Here is an 11459-nt window from a genome sequence, read left to right on the forward strand (position 1 = left end):
AGCCATTTTGTCAGGGATATGAAAATCTCAAGGTCAGGTTGCAGACTTGGCAGTAGAATACCTAAAACTTCTTCTGATTTAATTTTGTAGGATAGCACATATTAAGTCAATGATGCCTCCTTTTAAGCAAGCATTACGTATCCTAGTCCTAAGTGCACTGCATGCCAGGTGTTCTGTATATACATACATACATACGTATGTATATGCAGATACATATATCTATGCGCATGTGTGTATATGTATATATCCAGTAGGAAATTTAAGCAAACTATTTACAACAAGGTCCTTCGCTTGCAATGATATCATGTAGCTAACATTCACTGCTCTCTCCTTGGCACGTTTACAAGAGAAGAAGAAATGAGCAGACACCCTTGCGGCAGTGTTTGAGTTTTGTAAAGTGATCTGCCTGCTTTGCTGGTGGCTGCATTTTGCGAAACTTGCTTTGGGGCACACCGTATGTCCCAGCTAGGGCTCGTGATAGTGCAGGAGTGGGCACCCAGGGCCTGGTTTTGGGGGGGTCCTGACCTGGGGTAAAGGAGGGAGGTTTCATGTTTGCTTTCTGCTTTTCATGGGGTGGGGCTACCTGTAGCCTCCTTTCTCCTCCATGGAAGGTATTGCTTCGAAGACGTTAGGTTTTTGGGTTGCACATCAGTACCACACTCCAACTTCTCTTTGCAATATTTCCAAAGAGCATTAAATGCAACCCCGTGTCTTGCTGTAACATGCAAAGAGAGGACTAAAGGGGATTCCCATCTGTACCATGCACCTGCCTTCGGAAAGGAGGCACCAGGGCTCCCCTCCCCTGAAACCTTTCCCTCTCAGCAATGTTAACCTGTTCGGTAGCTGAGGGTAAATGCTTTCTGAAATGCTCTCTGAAAGCCAAGTGCTTGAGAAGTTTACGAAAGGCCTAAATCAGTGGGGTTTGGGCATCTCCCCCCTGTCCCTTAGTACTTCTGCATTGCTGTGTAGCCTCAGCTGCTGAACCCTGTCCCACCGGTCTAAGGAGGGACAATGGATGTTCAGTGAGCAGCTTCACAGTATTTTGTACTCCCTAAGCTGTTGGCCTCATATTTTATTCCCTGCAAAGTACTGAAATGCTGAAGATACAGTTATTAACATCATTTTGAGTCCTTTGTGCTGTTTGTTGTAAATGTATCGCTGTGCTCCAGAAGCAGCAATTAATTTATTTTCTCCTTATCATTGCAAAATATCTGTCTATCTGTTTACTTGGGTTGCTCTGCAGATGGGGAAATCAAGGTTGAAGAACTCTGCCTGTGGCTTGCCCACATAGTGAGTGTGTGTTGTGCTCTGTTTATTCAAAGCACAGCTCCCCTCACTTCAGTTGCGGTTTTACGTGCACTGAACTTTTGCAGTGGAGATCCTGGGTTCTCACTTCAGCTTTCTGACAATTTTTATCTTTTCTGGAAGTTCAGCTCCCACTTCAGCTTCTCAGATTCACTCCTGTTCAATGGGGGGGTCCAAACCAGAAAAGGATGCTGTTGGTGACCAGAAAGGCGTGAGTGCTGTCAATGCTTTCTGCCTCAGGACAGCTCAGGTCTTCACAGAAAGCTCTTGGAAGCGTGTGCATTGAGCAGAAGGGAGTGATGCAGAGGGACTGGAAGGGAAACAGAAAAGGCATCTGGCAGCATGAGAAATAACCAGCATCCTTCTTACTGGAGCGTCCAGTTTGGGAAAGCCAAACATGAATTGATTCCATTTCCCAGGGGCTGGAGGAGAGAAAGTGGTAGGTCTCCAGTGAAGTGTTGCTGAGCACCCAGTGCCTCCTAGTGCTCTCCTGCCATCATCTCGCTGGGTGCTGCCAGCTCTGCCTGCCAGGCTCTGTGTGCCTCTCAGACCCACCGTATTCTGCTGAATATGCTTTTTCCTTGCGCAGCCAAGTTAATTTTCCTTCAGCGAAGTCCCTACTGAGGCTCCTTGCCTAAGGAATTCGACCATCAGCCTTCAGGAGATGCTGCCTGCAGGTTTCAAAAATAGCGTCCAACCATCTGCAGGGACTCCATGGCTGGGGTAAATGAAGTGGCCCTACACCTCAGCTCTGCCAATTTCAGTGGCCAAGCATCACCTCTAGGCACTTTAGTCTTATTTACCTGCATAAAAAATTTAACTGGCACTTGGGGTTCTTGGTTTCTCCAAAGCCTTAAGCTGCCTCTGGCTGACTTCCAGCCACAGCAGAGGAAGGGAAGCCTGGCTGAGCAGTGCCTGCTTGCCCTGTCTTAGTGACTCTCTCGGGAGGGGAAGGCGTGTTTTGTTCCAGATGCAAACTGGCTCCATGCAGCTTGCCGGGGATGTGTCGCTGCCTTCTAGTAGAGTCGAGGAGCTACGTGAGTCCAATTTCCCTGCAGAGGACCGCAATGCCACCTCCTCTCCATGCCATTAAGTTCTTCCACCCTGGGAAACAAAATGGCTAAAAGGAACAAAAGGTTTGTGTGGACTTTGGAAGCAAACCTCTGGTTTGGGGTCCCATTGCTTTCTCTCTTTTCTGCCTTACTGGTATTTTTGGAGAGAGATATTTTTTTTCATTGCGGAGGAGGTGGAAAGGGGAGGAAGGCTCCTAAAACGCTCATTCATTCCTTCCTCTTAAATACGTGTTCCCTGGGTTGTCTCATTTCCAGGCTCAGGCATAATGTAGCTATCAAAGCCTCCCCCTTGGCCTCGTCATGCAGCGTAGCATATTTTTGCCCTTAAGCAAGGGAAACAGATGATAAGCTGAAGCTAGCCATCCTCATATTGAAAGTGCCGGAGTGGGGCCAGCAATCCCTGCTGCCACGGGTATGTGCCTGCTACGGACACCTCGCTTTCTGTTAGTCTGTGCCACACGCCAGCTGCTTCTTTTCAAGGCGGTTCAACGTCCTAGGAAGTTGTGGTATTGCGGACATGGTCAGTGCACTCTTAGTCCTGCCTCCGCGGTCTGGCAGTGAGAAGCGAGGAGCTAAAGCCAAGCCAGGAGCAACCTGTGGACCAAGAGCAAGCAAGAGGGTGTCTCAGCCTCAGAAATACTAACTAGGAGCAAACCCTTTAAAAGTGAAATGTCCTCTCTTCTCCAGTTTAGGAGGCTAAAAGGTCTTGATAACTGTGGAGGGCTCATGGTCCCCGCTGGGAGGTGACCTTTTGTGGCCCTTGTGCCTGCTATCAAGTGTCCCTTCTCTGGCAGGGAGGAAGCTACCAGTGCAAAAGAACATTATTGTCCTCTTTTAAGGAATGGTTTATCAGTTTGCAGGTAGGCATCATGTTTCAAAGCTTTAGTAGAAGATGACTTTGGCTGGTTTGGAGATCTCCCGTGGTGTTGATTTGTTTGTTGCCTACGGTTGTGCCTCACCTTGCAGGCATCCTGCCATTATGTCCTTGTGAAGCAAAATGTTACTCTTCATTTCTTGTAGAGGTGAGAGATGGCATTTCTCTTCACATTGCTTGAGTGTACACAGTTTCTGGGTTTTCTTTCATTTTGATAGCAGGAAAAACGCTGACAGATCGATAGAGACCCCCATTTAGAATTCACTGCCTTGGAAATGAGTGAGAACCTCTGCTCTTGACTTCAGAGGGTCCTGAGCAACTTTGGCAGGTGAGAATGCACAAGGTATGGTGCAGGTCAGGAGAAGAAATGGCAGAAAAAGGAGTGTTGCTGTATGTTATCTGCAAATCAATTTTGTTTTCTCTTTTGAGTGTTCAGCCAAGTAGCCTGCCTTCACCTTCTGTTCCCAAGAAAATAAGATGGAGAAACCACAGTGTTAGCCAGAACGAACGTAGCTGCAGGTGAAGCAGCGAGCCCACCCAGCAGCATTGTCCCTCATGCCTCACGGTTGCCTGTTTGACATTTGGAGTTCCTGGACAGCTTTCTGTGCTTGTACTCCTTCCTGAGGATTGATGTTTGCAGAAAGCACGTGAAATCTTGCCACAATGACTTCAATGAGCACAGAGCATTGCTCAGAAGGTTTCCTGCCTGCTGTCAAAAACGCCAAACTCTTGATTGCCCTCAAAGACCTGGAAGCCTTGCAGCACTTTCAGACTTTCCCACTGTCGAAGTATTCTGCTTAACAAATATCCCAAACGTAACTTTAGAGCTGTATGACTCTGATTGCAGTACAAGGCTATGAAACGGTTTCTCTCACCCTTTGATTTTTTTTTTTCCCTTTTGCTCTTTTTTGTAGAAACGTGGGCCTTGTGCCTCCCCTCCAATCCCTAAATCAAGTCCCATAGGAAACATCAGCAGCTTTACCGCTTTCAGAAAGGCAGGCGTGTCTTTTGGTTTGACAAAGTTCATGCGAATGCACATGACTTTTCTAGGGTCAATAGTGGTTGATTTTGTGATCCAGTCTCCCATCTTAAGCAACTGGATTGGGTACCAAGTTGGACATAGGTTTATATGCTACATAGACAGGAAAAGCAAACGTTTGCCCAGATGTCAGAAACTATGTTTTCCATGTTGCGGCAATACTAGATCCTCTTTCTTTATAAAGTAGCCACTGGCATCCCTGATGATGAGAGATGTACCAGCTCCTTTCTGTGCCATATCCCTTGCTATATTCCTGTTGAGGTAGTCAGCAACATGCAAGACAATTAAGATTATTTACTCTCTGAAGTGCTGTGAGATAGGGCTGACTTGTAAGCATCTTTGAGGATAAGCATAAGTCCTCTGTTATTTGGGAAAAAAAAAAAAAAAGAGGAGCTGCAAAAATGGTTCGAGAGATTTTATCTGTAAAACACTTATTTATTTGCCTTTTTTTTCCTTTTTTTTTTTTTTTTCTATTTAGCCGGATGGAGTAGTATTTTGTGAGCTGTGTTAACTAAATCTTGGCTGCGAATTGACTCTGACTTGGAAACTGCTATGAAATGTAGAGATGAGCCAAGGCGGTATCTTACTGTGTAGTGTCCAGAGCTGTCGTTGATCTGAAACGCTTGCAGCTTGCCGGTGCTCAGGTGGTGGGTGGTTCTTGGCTCCCTGGGGTGCAGGACACTTGTCATGCTGAAGCAGGGAGATGGTCTGGAATTAGGGAACTGCAGACATGCTGAGGACCACAAATCATGCATTAGCTTGCGGTTGCACAGGGCTCTGAAGGTAATAAATGCTGTCTAAATGTTCACTTGAACTTCAGCATGAATTAAATTCAATAGAAATTTGGTTTGGACTTTATTTTCAAAATGTTGCAACTGGACAAACAGTGTTTGTGGGTTTGTTCATTTAAATATTTATGAAAAATATGGGGAAAAGATTACATTAAAAAGGAAATCTTGCAGTATTCAACTGATTGTCTTAATATCCAGTTCTGTGCTGTGACTGCAGCACTAAATCCTGCAGATTCCTTTCCTTTTGTGGTGACAGTAAACACGTCTATGATGAGACTGAGAAGGGTGATGTTTGCGACAGGACTTCCCTCTAGTTTCCCACTTTTTGGAGCAGGGCACAGACTGACCAGCAATGACTGTGCTCGGTATGGTTGGAGCAGTGAGCTGAAATCCTCTGGCTGGTGTTACACAGAAACCTAGAGCAGCTGAGCCATCAGTCCCTTCCAGCCTGGAAATGGGAGAATCTGGGCCAGGATTCACGGGAACGCTGCCCAAAGTTAGGCTTTAAAACACAGCCTCCCGGATTTCGGACACGCTCCTGCAGATGTCGGAAGCTGGTTTGGGAGCTGGTTTGAGGCCACTTTAGCCAGGTGACTGAAGGCAGTTGGCTTTAGGACTGATTTTGGGAACCTCAGCCAGTGTTTCTGGGGGCTTTATCTTCTAGCAGCCCCGACCTGTGTTTGCAGCAGCGAGGATTCTGCCTGCCTCATCAAGGTCTAACATGCAAGGACCTATATGGTCCTAGCAAACGATAAAAATACGTAAGGAGATTTGTTGGATTTTTTCCCCACTCCCAGTGAGCCTTGCTGGGTAAGACAGTCCCTCTCAGTTTAATTTCTTCGTGCTCTTCATCCTCCTGCTGCGCTGCGCAAAATCTCAGCCTTTAACATTTTTCACCTTGTTGAATTCACTGTGTATATTAGTACAGTGAATGAGTCATCTGGCATATATAAGTGCAAACCTTAGGAGAAGATAGCTCTAAAATTGCCTTTTCTACTGGAAGCTGATAAGCTCATTACATATGCAAAAAAGGATGCGTATATCAGGCAAAGCCAATATATGACTTAGTAGCGAAGACCAGTCTGAAATACAAAATATATGTAACGATGAATTTAAAGACCTTACTAAATCACAGCTATGCCATTTTATTAGACATTGTTTCATAAACTATGAAAGCTTTAGCTATCATATAAATCTGTCTCTTAATAGGCAGCAGTTACATTTCTTTGTAATTTATTTCTCTGATACTGCTCAGCAAAAACGCACCTTCCTGGCAGCTCAGTTTATATGTTACATTTTGTTTACCACACCAAGCCAAAATTTCGTGCCATGCTCTCTCTGCTGCTGCCATGTGAATAAGAGAAATACAATCTAGAGGTTGTGAAGATAGGAGTTACAAAGTCGTCCTTGTGTTGCTGGTGCTGAGCAAGGGGTTGAGATGGGCTCCTGCAAGCAGCTTCTCAGGTTTCTCGTCTGGGACCACCCACTGCTTAGGGTTTGCTTAGCACCAAGGGCAGTGGGACCTCTTACAGCGGTTCAAGATGAACATGATAAATACACATCAGACATCGGGGGTTGTTGGTATCCCAGTTCAGACCAGTTGCTGTCATTTTTATTGCCCTAACGTGATGGTTGAGTCACTTGTTCCAGACGTGGGAATAGGAGTGAACGTCTTTGATAAGTGTTCTAGGAGATCCCGGTTGGCAAATACCTAATAAATTGCAATTTGAGGATGTTGAACATGACTCGTGATGCTGGTCAGGTATGCATAGACTGCCTTTGAGGGTGGTTCTCATTTCAGCTGTCACGGTACCCCCCCCCAGCCATCTGGCATGGAGCAGCGGTTGGCATTTGGAAGCTGTGATGGGTTTGTCCATCCTTCTGTAGTTTAGGTCATTAGCGTCTCATTCACCACTGATTCCAGTCAATCAAGAGAGTGGTAACCCCCAATCCAAAGTCTACCAAATGTGCTTACATTTTTCTGTCAGGGGTTTTTATTGATAGATCTAATGCTGGATGAAAACATACTGCCTCTCAGTTTTCTACTAAATGGCCAGCACTGGGTATTTTTCATACTGTTTAAACAATTAAAGTCTTGCTTTGTTATTTGTTTGATGTTTTTTCAACCAATATTTTTGCTCTGGTAAAATGTTTTCAACACCATTTCTCTGTTTATACTTCTCCAAATCGATGAAGAAGCACCGGCAGGAATGGGGATAGACAGAGGTTTCTCTGTCATGTTCAGTAGCGGATGCTTTTTGGCTAAATGACCTCTGTAACGGTTCATGCAAAAAGAAGGGAAATTAATTTGTTTGTTTGTTTGTTTTAATTACTAGAGGTCTGCCTTCCTTTTTTTCAGGTCAAACCATTAGTAAAATCTCCTTTTTCCATTAGTAAAATCTCCTTTTCCATGTTAAGGAAAGCTTGAGCAGTGCTCATCGTTTTAAGAGTTGATGATTCCTCTCTTATATCTAAAACCAAGCCAAGTGCAAATAAAACTGTGGTATCCATTGAGACCTCCTTGTGCAAAACTTCCTTAAAGGAGCACCTGAGAAAAGTTCACTTTTTCTTATTGCCTTTTTTTTTTTTAATCAGAAGGGATTAATAATTTTTGTGACTTGAGGAAAAACGTTTCAGCCAAAACCAACATGCCGAGAAGATAGTCAGGGTCTAACTCTTGGCTCCAAATGAGTGCAGTTTTCTAGAAGTCGAAAGGATCTGTAATGTGGGCTTAGAGTGGGTACAGAAACGTCACCCTGTGGATTGATGCGTTTGTTACCAAGGACCACCACACAAAAGCTCTGATTTACCCAAACCCAGTGTCTCTGCCAGTTCCTGCAATAGGTTTTTCACAGCGATCCCATTCAGTATGTCTCTGTAATTTAAATAAGTAATTTAGCTCCTGTAAAAAGTATATGCTTACCTGGAATACTTTCCTGCATTTTTAATTTCCTTTTGCTTGTGTCAGACTACTGATGACATTGCAAAATGAAATGAATATTTGATTGCAAAGTTTATAATAAATGCAGGTCTAATTGCTTAAGCCAGTCATGTTTATATATCTGATGCCATCAAACTTCTTTTGGAAAAATACAGCAAGACCCCAGTCTGGCAGGGCCCTTCACCACATCCTTAATTTTCATCTGCATTAGTTTTACAGATGCTGCTGAGACTCCTCAGTTATTTGAAGCTGAGAAGGGGGCTGGCTTGTTTTCCTCCAGCAGCAGTAATGCTAAGGTTTAAGACCCTTACGAAGAGTGGTGTGGCAGCATGTGCCAGTGAATCCCGGTATTTTAGAGCATAGGTAGAGTTAAGCACATGCCTAAACGGTGCTTTGCAATGCTAAGTAAATGTACTCATCAACCGAATGAGAGAGCAGTGCTGCCAGGAGCATCCATCTTGCCTGAGATTCAAGAAGAAGCCGAGAAAGCAGCGTTTTTGCTATTTGGTCAGGTGTGTCAAATGCAAACAGCAGCTTTGCAACAGAAGGACTCTTCTGTCACGGATATTTAAGCAAGTTATTAAAACACTTATTCTTGTCCTTTCTGTGAAAAATTGTGGTGAGTAGTTGAGAGATGATTTGTTTATGCTGGCTAACGGCACACAAAACTTTATCATTTACCTTTTAAAAAATTTAGGGTGAAACCAAGCAAGGAAATTTAAAAAATAATAAAAAAAAAATAAAAATTAAGCTGTTGAAAAAGCAGTGATCTTCTCAAACGCACAGAGAAAACGTGTTAGTGAGAGCTGGTTATGTGCTGCCTCTGGGAAACAAACAGCAACAACAGTTAAAATACCAAAGGGGAATCCAGTATTGATTTGATTTTTGGTTACCCTTTTTATATGGCAATGCACAAGTTGAGGCATTTGTTCTTAATTCCAGAAGTTTTCCTGAAAAGGGAGGATTATACAAACTGCTTGGCTGGAGTTGAGCAAGTAGCAGTGCAGCACCTGTTCTAATTGTGTGCCCATGAGAAGACCTCTCTGTATGGTGGGGTGGTGCTTCACCATGAGGTGGGGTGCTGGGGTGGTGCTTCACCATGAGGTGGGGTGATGTATGTGAAGGCCAGGCTTGAGTGTCTTCATTAAAACTCTTGCAGAGTGATGGAGGATAGCTCCTGAGGGTTTTAATAGGATTGCAGATGTGTGACAGCTGTTGTTAGGGTCACCATTAAAGGTGCGAGTGCCCCATGTCAGAGAAGTTTGCTGCACACCTAGAGCAGCTCTTGCTCCGTTTTGGCTTGGGACGTGTCTGACACTTGATCCTGGAGCTGCTAGGAGCCAAGGTCTTTCTGTTTGTAATCTGTTCCACTTTCTGGTGCAAAGAAGAAAATATTTTTAATGTGAAATCCATTTTAAAGCACACACAAAAAAAAAGCCCCTACAGCTGTTTGAAAGCTGTTCGGAAGTATGGCTTATTAGAAATAGTCCCAGCTGAAATGGATTAGCAGGCAGAGTTCAAGTGAAGAGGTCAAATGTGTAAACTGAATGCAATTTATCTTGTGGCACTGCAGTTTATCACATGGTTGCAGAAATAAAGAAATACCACACACACGCACATATTCACACCTAATAATTTAAGAATAACTGGAAAAGGTCTTAAAAGACATTAAAAGGCTTCTGATGACATCATGCTATCTGGGGTAATAAACTAAAGATGGTTGAAGTCAGTTCCAAAATAGCTGTAGCCAGATATGTCTTTATATGTCTATCTTTATACACATTTCACGTCTCAGTAAAAAGGTATTGAACACTAGTATTGCGTATTAACTGTATGGGGAGACACTGGTAAGATTTTTTCCTCTCATGGAGTTCTTCATGCTACATTTAATTTATTTTTCTTTTACATTTACAGAAATCCTTTAGTGTCTGGATTAGCTTCATTTATAGATCTTTAAAAATTGTGGCAGGGCATGACTGTGCAGTTTCCTTGGAGCTTCTCCTTTGGGGAAAGTTTTATTTTCTGCGTCAGGGAGAGCAGGAGGCTTCCCATCGCCCCCCCCCCCCCCCCCGCCCCCGCTTTTTTTAAAATCTTCATCACTAGCTAGAGGACTTCTCCCTGAATTTGGATAGCAGATGGTTGGGTTCATGAGGGTATCTGCATGAAGACCCCCTGCTTCCCTGGTGACTTCAGATCCTGGTGGCGCAGGATTTCCAAAGCCCGTGCTTTGCCAATGCCACAATGTTGATGATCCTTCAGTGCATCAGGACGGCATGCGTTGGTTTCCTTGACAGGTTGCAAAGCTCATAAAATGAGCTCATTTAAAGGTTATGGAAGATGCACATGAAAATCTGGTCAACCTGGGACTTGTAGATTGGACTGTGTTGCCTTGAGACAGTGCAGCCTGTTAATAACTTTGCGTTGGATATTAATATCATCTAAGGTTGTGCATGTGCGGGTTAATCACACTCCGATGTGGGAAGGTATTCCTCTGCACTTTGAAAGATGTTTACTGATGTCACCAAAATAGAAAAGATGATGGGCATCCTTATGAAGGAGGAACTATGACTGGTGAGCCACTTGGAATTAAAAGGTCAAGATAATTTTGCATTTCACATTGGATGCAAAGTTTAATGATAAGGACATTTTTTGAAAGACGCTTTAGGTAGCGTAAACTCCAGAGAAGGATGTTAATGTCACATTAATAGTAATTATTTAGAAGTGTGACAAACTCATCTTGAGCAGCTTCTATTAGGCACAATCTCAGAATGAAATTTAAAGTAGAAGGTAATTTCTAGATGCAATTAAAAACTTGTCAGAGTGGAGAAGCAGCCACTTTTGGTCTCACTTCAATTGTAAGCACTGTAATGAAGTGGCTCAGCCTGGCATTTTCCTACCTGCAGTTTGAGCATGGGCAATCCTAGTGCGGTGTCTGATGCAGTTGCATTTCTAATGCAACTCGGAGGAAAAATACCCCTAACCTGTTTTCTATAGTAATTTTCTTTTAAGGACTTTTTTTTTTAAAACAAGTCCCTAAAGTATCAGTGGCCTGTATTTCAACCATAATTATTTCAAGATGTGATCCATGCAGAAAACTATTGAGTTGGCTTGTTTGCAACTTTTCCTTATCCTTGCATGCTAGTTGCTTGGGAGTTAGTAACTGGAGTATGTAGCCCTCCTTCCAGTCTGCCCTCCCAAGGTTCATATTTCTGAACTCCTCCTTTGTTTTTGTCTGCTTATCTTTTATATTATTAAGAAACTTGATATGTTCAAGAAGTGCCCTGACAACAGCCTTGGGGCTTCTTTGGTTTTAGACCAAAACCACTGTACTTTGCTGTTTCTTCATCCCCATCCACCACTGCCAGTGACCCCCAATCTACTCCTGGCCTGGGCAGCCCCTGTAATCAGGCCATGGATGGCCTTTATAATTGTTTTC

Source organism: Vanellus vanellus, assembly GCF_965231255.1.
Source record: "Vanellus vanellus genome assembly, chromosome: 4".
Lineage (NCBI taxonomy): Eukaryota > Metazoa > Chordata > Aves > Charadriiformes > Charadriidae > Vanellus > Vanellus vanellus.